Source organism: Ursus arctos, unplaced genomic scaffold (assembly GCF_023065955.2).
Source record: "Ursus arctos isolate Adak ecotype North America unplaced genomic scaffold, UrsArc2.0 scaffold_7, whole genome shotgun sequence".
Taxonomy (NCBI): domain Eukaryota; kingdom Metazoa; phylum Chordata; class Mammalia; order Carnivora; family Ursidae; genus Ursus; species Ursus arctos.
This window is the reverse complement of record NW_026623089.1, coordinates 68191026-68205541: the sequence shown is the minus strand read 5'-3', so window position 1 is coordinate 68205541 and position 14516 is coordinate 68191026. Positions and strand designations below refer to the sequence as shown.

At 43.7% G+C, this 14516-nt stretch overlaps 1 protein-coding gene across 10 annotated transcripts in view; it reads left to right on the top strand.

The window, feature by feature from the left end:
• SIPA1L2 (signal induced proliferation associated 1 like 2) overlaps positions 1 to 14516 on the top strand; it is a 213397-nt gene that overhangs the window by 11569 nt on the left and 187312 nt on the right. The gene's annotated exons all lie outside the window — the stretch shown is intronic.

Sequence of the window (14516 nt, the reverse complement as noted above, 5' to 3'; positions counted from 1 at the left end):
ATAGCAGTTGACATTTCTGTGTGTTGTGAAATGATCACCACAATAAGTCCACGTACAACATTGGTTTTTTTGTGTGTGATGAGAACGTTGAAGATCTGGTCTTAGCAACTTTCAGGCATACTAACAGTATTATTTGCTGTAACACCAAGGTGTCCATTACATCCCCAGGACTTATTTCGTTTCTAACTGGAAGTTTGTGCCTTTTGATCATGGTGTTTTGGTATAAAATTACTGACTCTGTTTCAGTGGTTTGTCCAGAAAATATACACAGAGTATTACGGTTTCAAGTCAAGATCTCGTGTTTTAAGACTTTAAGAATTTGTGACTTTTGGTAATTGATTTGCCAAAGTGATTTATTTGAAAATTATTCTGAGTAATCAAAATTTTAAACCGAGGCAGCAGGCTGGGACGCATGGTTGTGGACAGTGAGCAGTTACCCGGGGGAGCACTCACCCTGGGGAGCACTCATCCCCCACTGGGGTCTCTCTGGGTTGTGTGGTAAGTTGCTGCCCGTGCTCTGCTGCTTGAGCTCACCTTCACTATTTTTTTTTAAAGATTTTATTTATGTATTTGTCAGAGAGGGAGAAAGGGAGGGACAGAGAGAGAGTGCAAGCAGGGGGAGAAGCAGGCAGAAGGAGAGGGAGAAGCAGGCTCCCTGCTGAACAAGGAGCCCGATGCAGGACTCGATCCCAGGACCCTGGGATCATGACCTGAGCCAAAGGCAGACGCCTAACCGACTGAGCCACCCAGGCGTCCCTCACCTTCACTTTTAAGTACCGTGAAGTTGTAGTAAGTGCTGGGTAAGACTTGCATTCTTTAAACTCTAAAATGAGATCTCAACATAATCACCAAGGACTTGCCCTCAGATTTTTATCATACAGATTTACAAACATACAGATGAGTTGTAAGAATTATGTAGTATAGCGGGCACCCTATATTCACCACCTAGGCTGTACAAAGTGCTAGCGTTTTACCATATTTGCTGTATGCATTCTATCCATCAGTCCATTTTTGGGGGATGCATTTTAAAATAAGTGGCACACATCAGTATACTTATGCTAAACACATCAGCGTACATATCATAAATGAGTTTAAAATCTTTGATTTCTTTTTTGAGGTAAAATTTATAAAATGAAATGCGTACATTTTAAGTGTATCACTATGAGTGTCGATAAACACGTACACCCATTTATCTCATACATCTGTTAGGATCTACCTACCAACCCAGAAGGTTCTTTCCTGCTCCTTCCCCATCAACTTACTCCCCCCTCCCTGCCGACCCCCATCCTGGGCAACACTGTTCCAAATTTTTTTTTTTATTTGCCATAGGTAAGTTTTGCCTGTGTCTGAACTTCATATAAATGGAATCGTGCAGTATATACTCTTTTGTGCAAGGTTTCTTTCACTTGGCGTAACGTCTTCCTACTTTGTCATATGCTTTAAATATACTACAGTGCCAGGCTGGCTTTAGCTTTGCCTTGGTCATGGGCCCTTTTGAAAGGTCATATTGTCAAGTGATTTTAGGAGCAATTTCTTTCAGGTATTTTTATATCTTTCTTAAATCCCATCTTCCCCTTTGTGAACAGGGATGTGATTTTTACACTTAATTTGGCCACTTTCTAACTGGGTCTCTTCTTACATCCTACCCATATGTTCGGGAAATCAGGCACATCTTTGCTCAGTTTGGAGACACTTGCCGCAGGGTGGGCTCAGGCTGGTGGGAAGCTTTCAGCTGAGCCTTCTTGCTTCTGAAGAGTTGGAGCGACACATGGACCATTTGCTTGTGTGTGCCCCTTGGAAAATTTTAGGTAAAAGAAAATCCATGTTTTTATTTTCGCAAAGTCTGTTCTTACCTTTGGGGTTAACTTCTAAGACAGGTTTGACATAAAGAAGATTTTGTAAGGCATCTCTTAGGGATAATTTCTAGTTCAAATGCAATAAATTATTAAAGCTAAAATTTTCTGAGTTCGGTTTTATGACACTACATTGTGGAGACTAACCAATGAAACCTAAAAAATTAGGAGATTTTTAAAATCACCTATGGTGAGGAGAGATACTGGCTAGTAAAATAAAATACTAGCTGACTTAAAAAAGAAAAAGGATAGATTTAATTAATTACACCTTTTGCTATGCCCACTGTTACTGAAGCTCCCAGTTGCTGAAACTCTCTAGCTAGAAACAAACTAATAGGTTTTCATCAGGAGTACTGGTTTATTGTTTTTTTGTTTTGTTTTCTGTTTTGTTGTTAATTTTAGAAATATGGTATCAGTCTGTGAAGATTTTTCTTGAGGGCTGTATGGGTTAGGGAGTTCTACCTGCTGTAAAAGAGACTCCATAATGTAGGTCTAGACAAGAGATAAGCTGGCTTCTTTCCACCATCTGGGTAGGTGAGCTGTACAACTCTGCCTGACACTCATGGACCCAGGTTCCTTCCATCTTGTTTCTCCACCTCAGGGCCTTGGCCTCGTGGCAAAGTGAAGCCTGCTGGGCATGTCTGTACTCAGGCTTGCTGAAAAGGGACGCAGCACCTAGACGACTGCACCTAACTTCAGGGGGTGCTGGGAACGAAGGCGGTGTCGTGACCATGCACGCGCTTCTGTTCCAGGACTGTGGCATTGGCCCTGCCCATGGTACAGTGGGCGCTCAGATGCCTTGCTTCATTTGTCCCATATTTACCACGTGCTCTTTTGTGCCAGGCACAGTTCTAGGGAGGGACTCAGGTTAAAACGGTGAGTAGGCAGACGTGAGAGTTGCTCTTGCAGCACTCGGATTCTGGAAATATAGTAGATCTTCTACTAATATTGCTTTCAGCAGATTTTTTTTTTTCCGTAATGGGGGGCAGTGCTGTCTTAAAGTGCAGATTAGTTCTAGGTGGAGGAAGGGAGGGTAAAGTCTCCTAATAATGAGATTGCAGACAGATTCTGTAGCTCTGAAAGAAATGTTTCTGGGGACATGGATTAGGGGATGTAATAAAGGACCTTGTCCCCTGTTTAAAATGCAGACACATAATAGAAGGCTTAAGAGACACTTGATGAATGGACTAATGGAAATCATTTATTCCGGAGCCAGAGGGTTTCTTGGGAGCAGAAGCCTTTTGAATGACTGCAGGGTGCTCTGGCTTGCGTGCCATTCGGAAGGAAGTTCCATTGGAGTCCATGGAGTCCGAGGGCCATCTCCCGCTCGGAGAGGGGCTGCGATAGGGGTTGTGGGGCAGAGCATCAGGAAACAGTTGTGTGTGCGATTTCCCCTCCTATCTGGTGAGCTGATATTACACTGCTTTTGCCCCCCCAAAGAACTTTGAACAGACTATCTGCCAGCACCCTGAAAGACTCCTGAAGTGACGGTCTGCTGGGTACAAGTGGCTGCTTTGAAGACCATGTGGAGCAGATTGTGAATCTGACTGGGCTCAGGGGGGCAAGTTCAGTACGCCGTGGGGGTCGAGGGTGTGGAGGTGGAGAGTGACCACCATGTCTGGGCCCTGAGTATTGTGTTCTTTAGAATTAGCCTGTGGGTTTCCAAGCATGGGTAGAGTAATCCTGGGGATACCAAACAAAGTAAATCCCTTCCAGAGGGCTACCTCATAACACCCAGAATGTGCTTTGCACATGAATTTGTTTCCCTCAGCATGTTTGACAGAAAAGACTTCCTTCCCCTGTTCACTTGCTCCTTGTCGAGGGGACCACCTCCAGCCTTGGATCTGGGCTTTTTTCCTGGAGTTTGGGAGTGTTCATGATCTGCAGGTCTGCAGGAGAGCACAGACATAGTGATTCAGTTGCATTTGTCATTCTGCACTAATAAATTAAAAGGGCAGGGAGGGACTCTCGGTTGACATAAATGACACTTAACATTTTTTTTTAAGGATGGAAAGGTTGGGGGCGCCTGGGTGGCTCAGTCATTAAGCATCTCCCTTCGGCTCAGGGCGTGATCCTGGAGTTCTGGGATCGAGCCCCACGTCAGGCTCTTCCGCTGGGAGCCTGCTTCTTTCTCTCCCACTCCTCCTGCTTGTGTTCCTTCTCTCACTGGCTGTCTCTCTCTCTGTCAAATGAATAAATAAAATGTTAAAAAAAAAAAAAAAGATGGAAAGGCTGAATGGTTTTTCTTTTTCACAGGAGCATCATGGCATTTTGATAATTCATTTCCTCCCGATTGCTCTCTGCTCAGGATAGGTTACAGATGGGTTATGCTGATTTTGCTAATTTCTGCCAATAATTTAAGCACGGAAGGAGCCCGGGAACCTCCCGAGCAATAAGAACACAGCTGCTAAGGATAACTTTGAGAGAAGAGGACCATGTCCTGAGCCTCTCAGATGATTTGAGGGCAGTAGCCGGAGCTAAGCTGCTACAGATGGTATGTTTTCAACTCACTGTGGCAGTTTGGGAGTTGGTTTTTTTTTTTTTTTTTTTTTTTTTTTTTATACATCTTTTTGTTTGTAGTGAACAAAAGAGCAGTGTGGCACTTAATCAGCTAGATCAAGTGTATATAAATTCTAAGGGCAGTGTCTCTATCTTAACTGAAATATTAAACTTAACGCGTAAGGGAGGGAAAATGGCCCGGTGTTTTATTGGTGTCTGATTAAATTCCGTATTAACCCGCCTCTAAAATGCGTGTGCTTTGACTTTCCCCTCAGTGGGTAAACATTTACATTGGCCTTCGCCCTTATAAATTCACTATTCTATCAACCCAACCAAAACCAAGAGAAAATTTCTGCCCTCGCTGTTAGGTGACATGCTCTGCAGCTCTCGTAGGGAGCATGGGCCTGCATTTCACGTATGAAGTTCCATTGTTTAGTTTGAGGGAAAAAGGGAAATACTTCCAGAGGTAGCTTCTCAGGGGTGGTGTCTTCACGGGGATAGGGGGAGGAGATGCCAAAGAAATTGCAAATGTTCTAATAATCCTCCTGGAAGTGGTTTTTACACAGCGCCCTCCCACTGTTCTCTGTTGTCGTTGGACTCAGAATAGAGATCCGCTGGCCCGTGCCTCTACTCCTTTGGTGATTCTTAGCTTGTCGTGTTCAGAACCATCTTGGCCTTCCTGTTGCTCAGATGCTGGGCATGTTCTGGGGATGATAAAAAAGCGCATAGCACCTGAGAGATCATCTTCTGTGCTCCCTGAATCGAGATGAACGAGTCTGACCTGCATCAGGGAATTTTATTTTATTTTTTGCCATGATATCTTTTTTGTTCTCGGATCACATAACTTAATTGGAGGTTTCCAAACTCCTGAGCCTTCTGATCTTGTCTTTATAGTAGGGTCTCTGTTTTCTTCCAGTTTTTGTTGTTGTCGTTTTTATTACCAAGGCACCAGAGCACATTTTGGACCATCACCAAGTGGAATTGTAGTCTAATGGGCCCTGAAATGCAGTTTTCTTTAGGTTTGTCCCTCATGCCCGTGGGCTCCCGCCTCGGACCCAAGGCCACTGAGTCCTTCTGAGAGCTTAGCCCTCCCTGTTCACAAGTTTTTAATCTTCACTGCGTTCTTCTGAAGGTTTCGACTCCAAGTAATTTCCAGAAGTGTTGGAAGGCAGCCCCACCTTTGACACCTGGAGATATTCCTCTTGACTCTGTAATAAAAGTGAGAGATTGCTCGAGAACATCTATAACTTTGCTTTTTACTTCTTGCCTGGGACATCTGCAGCCTTTTTCATCAGGATACCTTTTTTTTTTAATACAGTATTAAAGGTCTTATAAGAGTATTAATATTGTCAGTAACACCTTTTGGAGTACTGACGTTGGTAAGTGCATTTACAGTGAAACGCTCCTGCTTAGGAGCTCATTCTCGTTGAAGAGCCCAATGTCATAGAGCATCCGTGCCCTCTGTGCTTTGGGCTATTGTTAGACCATATAGAGTCTTTAAATTTTTTTTAATTTTTAACTCATTGTACTAATGTGAGTTAAAGTTACTGTCTGGACAGAGGGGTTCCCCCCACTCACCCATCCCCTGCTCTGTCGTATTGCCTTATTCTGTTTTACTTTATATATTCATGGTATTCTACTTTTATCACCTACGCTGGCATTCTGGTGAATTCAGAATTACAGAGAGAGGTTGAGATGGTACGTCCTCTCTGCCCCAAGGAAGACTGATCTCTGAGCTAGTCTAGGGGTCTGGTGTTGGGTGTAGATGCCAGCGTTTGTGGCGATCAGTGTGGTGTGTGCTGTTTTGTTTGTTTGTTTAGACTTGGGGACAGGGAGTAGAAAGCATACAAACATTGTATTGTTTATCAAGATCTCTTAGTATAATTTCTTAAGTATTTCATTAAACAAAAACTACAAAAATAACCAAGGATGTGACCCCCCTGACATCTTCGAGCACCCTGAGTTACTCTCTTCCTGACATGGGTACTATCAGAGCTAAAGATTAGACTTAACACGTAAAATTACATTCCTATACATGTGATCCAATAAACAGAACATAGGAAGGAAGAAAAGCATTTGAAGAATTGTGCAGGTTTGTCCCCTGGAATTATGAATATGGGAGATTAATGAGTCACAGTTGCTTGCATAACTTTGTTCTGCAATCATAACTGAGTAACAATTATGAGTGAAAGGGCAGTTCCTCACACTAAATGCTCATAATACATTTTGAACAAATACCATCTGTATCAGTACAGTTGACCCTTGAATAAGGTTGTGGGCACTGACCCCCTGCCCAGTCGAAAATCTGCATGTAACTTTTGACTCCCCAAAACTTAACTACTAATAGCCAACTGTTGACTGGAAGCTTTACCGATACCAGTGATCACTTACTTTGTATGTTATATGTGTTAAATACTGTATTCTTATAGAAAAGTAAGCTAGAGAAAAGACAAGAAAATCGTAAGGAAGAGAAAGTACATTTACAGTACTGTACTGTGTCAAAAAATAAGTGGACCCACGCAGTTCAGACTCATGCTGTTTAGGGGTCAACTATTTTTAGAGATTGTAATGTGATAAGTGAGCTTGCTTGCTTCTTGCTTATTAATTAATCAGGGTCAGATTGATGACATGCTATTTCCGGGGGATAATACGTATCTAAATAGCTTCTGTGTTCTGTTTTAACAACGCTCATTGCAGAGAGATCCTCTGACATGCACTTTGATGGAAATGGTAGAAGAGATTTTAAAGCGTTTTCAGCAAGTTCAATTTATATAGCATTTTAAACTTTTATCTAAAAATAAACAGATGATGTATTTCAGAATTGATCTTTGATCTGTCGTTGGTGGCCAGGTCCAAAAAATTTATTCTGTAAAGTAATAGACTATTTGTGTTTTAATGAACAAAAGGGATTTTGTGTACTTTTATGTTACATTTGACAACTAACTCTGAAATATCACGTCATAATACCTTCCTTATCACCATGAGCAGTCACATGACTTACTGTAACGTTTAGCAACTTCCAGACTGGTTTCCTGGTAGTTTGATGTGGATGGCTATCCTAAGTTAGCTTTCAGAGAAGCAAAGTTAAAACTGTAGAATACAAACCGTTGGAAAAAGGGTTCCTTTTTTTTTTTTTTTAACAGCTGCCTCTTCTTTAAAGTGAGGGGTGTGGATTAGTGTTAGATAATGTGTTTGATGTCCTAAAGACTTAAAGGACGTAGCTAGTGTAGTAGATAGGGAGGTTCTTACAAGACTTGTGTTTGGGCTGTGGATTTAAGCCAGTGCAATAGAATGTCATAGTCTCTCTGGCCAGGTTGGCCTGCCTGGCACCAGGTGACTGTTTCTGGCCCCCAGGTCTCTCTATTTGAAATTCTGGTCATCTGTCCCCTGCACACAGACCACCTCGTGTGTGTAGTATTGCGTGGGATATGGGTGTGCTTCATATAGAGGAAACCTGTGTTAACTTGAGTTGCCTGATAATACCAAAATACAAATGTATATGTGTATATATATATATATATTTTTTTTTTCTTTAAATAAGAGGAGGACCGTATAAGTGGCTAAGGCTGTGCTAAGGGGGTAGACAAAAGGATGATATTGAAAACTAGGCACAATACTGTGGATTCCAGCCCAAGTTCTATTTCAGTTATTTTGGAGTCTGGTACATATGGTAGGGGTCTGTCTTCCGCTGTAGGCCCCCACTGGCCATTTGTCCCCTCGTGAGAAGCTCTATCTAAAGGTTCTCTGTCCGTTCCCCTGAAGAGGTGAAAGATGGATGGGGTGTGGGTAGGAGGTGAACATTACCAGGTAACTGTGCACCTGTGCCCGGAGACTTCCAAAGAAGCAGCTCTTCCATGGCCCCAGGTCAAAGGTTAAAGGAGAAGAAAAGAAGGAACAGCGAAGTTTTCCTTAACCTTCTGTACCACAAGCTTGGCTTCCCAAGACTTCTAGGTTAAGCTCTGTGCAACTTTGAATAAAGTAGAGGTTAATAATTGCGTGGGGATTTGGGGTGGGGAATTTAGCCCAACAACATAATCACAATTGGTGCGAAAGATTTATGTTTAAGGCTGCTCAAAGCAGTATTAGTTATGACGTGAAGAACTGGAAAAATATTGGCAGTAAGGCATTAAATGATGATTCTCCATATGATCAAGTAATTTAAATCAATTAAATATCTTGTTTTATGGGGCCATTTAATGACATGGGAAAATGTGAACAGAATATTAAGTAAAAAAATTTTCTGGCTAAGCAGTATATATATATTAGATCCCAATTTTGCAGGCAAATTAAATATGCATATGCATTCTTAGAACAAGGATACATTAAAGAATTTACGGTGGTTATTACTTGTAGTTATGTGTAATTATCCTCTTCTGTTTGCATTTGTTTTCCAGTTTTTCTAAAATGAACATATTAATTTTGTAAGAGGAAAAAACATGGTATTAAAGTATTTGAATTATATGACTCAGTTCTGTGTACCCTTAAAAAAATGCCTGTTTCAGTATAGTTTCCTGGCTGAATATAGTCTGGATTTATTTTATTTCATTACGTAATCTTCTTGATTTGTTTTGTTGAGTATATATAACAGAAGTATTGAAGGCCAGTATTTAGCAAACATTTATTAGATACTATGTATAACAAGTATGTTTTTGGCACGTGTCCTTGACCATGGAAGCATTTGTGATCTGAGTTTAGTATCATGTAGGCAGATCTCTTTGAAAACTTACTTGCTGTTATTGGATGTTACCCATTATATTTGTTTAACCTTTTGACTACTTTCTGTCATCTAAAGGTGTTATGCAGGAAAAAAATACATATTTGTATAATGTAAAGGCATTAAATAAACTTAGTTTCAGGAAGTTCATTCTTTACTATTAATATAATTTATTGGCAAGGCACTGAATGCTTTTATATGCATATTCTGCTTAATCCTCATAGCTACTCTTCCTTGACAATGAGGACATCTTTCTTAGGTGGTAGTAAGAATTAAGTTAGAGACTTTGGCATTTACTTTCAAAATACTGTTGTTGCTCTTTACTTATCTTTGAGAGCAGAGATACCTTGACTCTGATAACATCTGTGTGTTTTTGGCAGTATAATTGCCAACCCTTTGATACTGTGCTTTTTGACATTTACGTTAAAAATAAAAATTAGCTAATTTGTAAGTTGTAAGGTCTCAAAAAGTAGTTCATTCTTCTTTCACGCCTGTTAATGCTTCTATTAAAATTCTGAAATGGCTTATTAAATTAAGTGCAGTGTCAAAGGCTAATTGTCTCTCTGTGAATTATCTACATGACTTACGAAAGCATGATTTAAGAATTATGTTTGAATAGCAGGTCTGAAGTCAGTTTTTAGCATCTATCAAATTGTAATGATTGTGGATGAATAGTATTAATAGGTGATGGAGTCCATGCGTTTGCTACGCAAGATGCCTCTGAAATATATTCAGCGTTAATGTCCTTGCAGTCGCTTCCCTTCTCAGCGTCACGTGTCTGAGGCACAAACGTGTGATCTGACCGTCCCACACAGCGCTGCCTGATGGATCCGAGAGCAGGGACAGTCTCCGGCTGTGGTGGCAGCCAGCGTAGCCACTGTGGTTCGGGTACTGTAATGACCTGCTTTGACCCTGACTGAACACTGCGCTTCCTCGGGCAAGTCGTACCTCGATTTGCACAACTCAAAATGGGGATATGACACCTGTTGTGGATGGTGGTTGTGAGCTCACTGATGGTGCTTATAAAAGTGCTTTGCCTGCTACTGGCACATAGTAGGCCCTCCGTGACTCCCAGTTCCTGGTCCTCCGATGCATTATTGAGCACCTAGCATGTGTGCAGGACATCCACGCCCATACTGACACTCAGGGAGAGCAGGCATCTGGAAAAGAAGCAAATATGGCTGCCTCTGGGAGCTGAGTGAGTTTTGAATGAATACAGCTTTTTTGAAAGTCAGAACATTAAGTCAGACATAAAGTTTGAAGTCAAGGGTTAATATTCCCCTCATTAGTGATAATGAGAGTTAGAAGCAAAGTTGATTTGAAAAATGTTGGCTTGGATTCTTGCAGGGGAGGTCCGCTCCTGCTTGACAACCTGCAGGAACCCTTTGGAGGTAAGAAGAGTCAGGATGTGCTGGGTGCTTCTGCCTGCTCTGATTTATCCCTGTGGTGGGATCAGCTCCATCTGTTGGAAGAGTGCCCCCAACTGGTACGAAAGGGGATGGTTGTAGGTGATAGGTAGGTGTACGATGACAAAAGAGAGGCTTTTTAAAGTGAATTATGGCTTCAGTTTGTCCTCTGTCCATTCCTGTTAAACTTCCTGATTTTAACTTTGGATTTTGAAAGGTGTTTTTCGCTGGATACCCTTTTACTTTGTAGTCACAGATAGGTAACTTGAAGGGAAAGAAATCATCTTGGTTAGACTTGCAATGGATGTAGTCTTGTAGCTAGTGTTGGAGCAGGGCCTGAGGACCTCATCCATACGCATCTTACTGTCACAGTGACTGTCCCTCATTTGTCACCAAGTGAGAGGTGAGTGCCCGGTTCTTGCTCTCATCCCTCATCACTGTGTGGTTCCTGGTCTTGTGTTTCCTCCCGCCAGCCCCCAGGCCCTGTCCTTGGACTTAGCCTACTTTGGACCTTGTTGAGTACTAGCTCTCCTCCCTGGTGAATACCGTGTCTTCTCTCCCCTCTGCTTCGATGGCACCATCCTCTCCCATTCCCTGACTTCCTTTGGTCATTTCTTCTCTGCCCTGGCTGGCCTCTCCTTCCAGAATACCTTTGAAGAGTTGGGCTTCCCTCTCCTTTCTCTCCCTCTGGGTGACCCTGCTTTCCTAAGTGGCTTTTTTCACTCCCTCTGTGGTGGCAACCTCCAAATCTTTACCTGTCTGACCTTTTCCCACCCACCTTCTTGCCATCTTCCGGGTATTCTTAATACATTGCGAAGTAAATGAGTCCATTTGGGATCGACGATCTGCCCCACAAATGTCTTTTACCCTCTGTCCTGCTCTGTACTGTGCTAACACCTGGACCTCATCTGCAGGTTGGACAGAGCTTGGGATCCACCTTCACTCGGTGCTCAGCACCCCATCCGTCCAGTTGGTCACCAGCGTCCACCACTTGCACTTCAGAAATCCCTCGTGTATCTTTTTCCCACTGTTCTCTCTTGCGTCAGGGCAGACCATCCTGTGAACTTTGAAATAGCTCTCTAACCTGTGTGCCCAGTATGGCCGTCATTAGCCGCACATGGCAATGTGAATTTAAATTTAATTAAAATTAAATAGGAATAAAAATTCTCATGAGCTGCATTTCAGGTGTTCAGTAGCCACATGGAACATTGTCCTCACTGATGGAATGGATGGAACATTCTCATCACTACGGAAGGTTCTGTTGGACATCACTGTCCAGCTAATCTAACTGCTACCAGCTTCTCATTCTCTCCCTCTCATCCTTTGTATTGCTGCCGACATTTTCTCCACAGAGGCCGTGACTTAGTAAAACCCTTCTGCTGGGTGTTTGGATAAAATCTGAGCCCTTCAGCAGGGCACGTAGGTCCTCTGGTGCCCCACTCCTCCACGCCCCCCACACGCTCCTACCCGCCAGGCTGGAAGCGCCTGCCCCTCACCCCCTTGCATGCATGATGGGCTCTGCTGCTCTGCGTGGCTCCTCTCTGCTCAGAATGCCCTCCTCCTCTTCCTCCTCCTCCTCGTCCTCTTCAGACTTTCCCACACGTCTTCTGTCTCCAGGAGTCACATTCCTCATGGCCTTGCAACATATGCTTCCTGCACTGGCCTCCACTGGAGGGGATGTCTCGGGTGTGGCCAGCGTTTTCATCTTTGTGCCATTTGAAAGAACTCTTTAAAAACTCTGTACTCTCTCACGTGGTTTTAAGTGCACACCCAGCATTTTTATCACAAGTTCAAATGATTTGGTTTTGTTAACAGGAAGTAGAAAATATTAAACATCATTTATAATAGAGTGAAAATAATAAGGAGGATTGACTTAGTTGAAGTCAATTTTTGACCGTGTAATTTTTGAGAGAATCTATTGTAACTGGTGAAAAATACAGAATTCAAGTAAATTTGTTATCCTGAGGGCTTTCCCTCACTTGAACATTTTGGCATTTGGGGAAAAATTTCCAGGTTATCTTTAAGAGAATCCATACCACTAATCTGTATTTCTTTATTCAGATGGGTCAGAATTTCCCCTTAGCAGAAATATGTTTAAGGCACTGAAAAACAAGAAGCCTTATGAATTCAAGGGGTCACGATTAATTACTAAAGAGTTCTCCCTGATAAGCACATTTTGACTTATGCCTTTGTTTGGTGCCTTAGGGGATGGTGTTTGAACTTTGGGACCACGCACCACGGTAAGATTGCAGGAGAGAGCAGCTGTTGAGAAAACAGCAATGTCCATCTGTTGTCAGGAAGAGTGCATGTGGTTGGAAGGTGAGGGTCTGGAGACTGAGGCCTCATCCACCCTTCACCCAGTGACTATTCCTGGGAGAGCCGTGGAGCCCTCGGGGCTGTGTGCCTCGGTCGAAAGACCGCAGCTGTGGGATGGGTGGTCTTCAGTGTCCGTCCCAGTGTCCGGCCTGGGGCTGGCCACAGCCTGGGTGTGCAGATGAGGCCCAGTGAGTTGACCTATCTCCTGGGCTTAACTCACTCTTTCCCTTTCCTTAAGAGGTGCAGTGGGGGGCTGCTATGGAAACCCTCTCTTTTCCTGTAGGTTGGTCTTGGCCCTGCCTGGCCATGGGAAGCAGGTTATTTATATTATGCCTCGGGGAGGACTAGAAGTAGTTTCGTCTTGGAAACCAAGAGCTGTGTTTCTGACAGCTGCATGATTTTATCAAGTCTTCTATCCCCAGCTTTCTTGGATGGCAGAGATGACTGTCTTTCCTTGCGTTGCCTGCCCAACTGTAGTGTGTGTCCGATGGCTTCCATTCCTTCCCGCAGTGACTGCCGGCCTCCTGCCCCAGAACGGGATTTCTGTGTCTGCAGAGCTCAGCATTCCCCTACTTCCTTTATGGCTCACCCAGAGACAAACCACTCGTGTCATCCAACAGGCACGCTCTTTCAGTTAGGCTGTCCTCTCTTTTTGGATGTTTTATATAAACAGACACCCTCCAGCAGAAAGAAAAAGCCAGTCTCAGACAGCAACACTCTGGTTCTCCATCACCCGAGCAGCCTGTCTTCACCCCTCATCCCTTCATGCTGCTGACTCCCACTCACAGGGGGGATGGCGTTTGCCCAGATCAGGGATCATGCCCCGACAAGCTTGAAGGAACCAGAATACGTTAGAAATACTTGATTGCAAATAAAAAGGAGGGCGGATTTGGGCGGTAGTTTATAAGGGAGTGTAACTGCAAAAAAAAATTGATCTCATATATTTTTTTTTCAGAATGTGCTTTCTGATTCTGCTCAATACAGCCCAGTACAGATAAGCAAAGAAATTACTGTTTTTTTTCTTGTTAACTCAGTCACCAGGACTGCCCCTTTATCTGAAAACTTACAGTGGCTGTCATGTTTACCGCTCCTGCCAGAGCGGAGCTTAAACTTCTCAAGCCTCCCTGGCAAGCTCCCAGCAAAGCCCAAGGTCTGGCTTTCAGAGCCGGTTCAGGGCCAAAGGTGCCCCTGAGAAGGCGAGAAATCCCAGCACAGACTCTTGCCCGTGATTTGCCCGGAGCCCTGCGTGTAGGCAAGGAAAGCCCATGTGCTTGCTTTCTCATCGTTAGTACATCAGTTGCTAATTTTTCATCTGGTGAGTCTGAGTAGCACACATTCAGGAAGGTGTTTCTTATTTTGGATAGGAGATGCCCAGGTAGAGACGGGATACGTGAACGGTTTGCGGAGGACATTTGAGCAGTGCGTTTGGGTCGAGCCTGCGAGGGGTGCGTCGTGGCCTTCCTCCAGCCTGGCAGTGTGTGTGCTTCTAGTCCTGCTAGTGGGAGCTCAGGCCTCGCGCAGATGTGTCGTACATGGCTCTCTGCTCAGAGCTGAGGCAGGGAGACCTGGGAGGAAGTCTCTCTGCACTGAGCGGCCACCCTTCCTAAACCCTTGGGGGCCAACACGGCTGTTTCCTGCTGCTGAGCCACGCCGGGTGGGCGTGCGCACATGGACTTGTGGCGTGTCTCAGAATGGGTAATGTGTTTTGACCCGACAGCGTACAGAAGC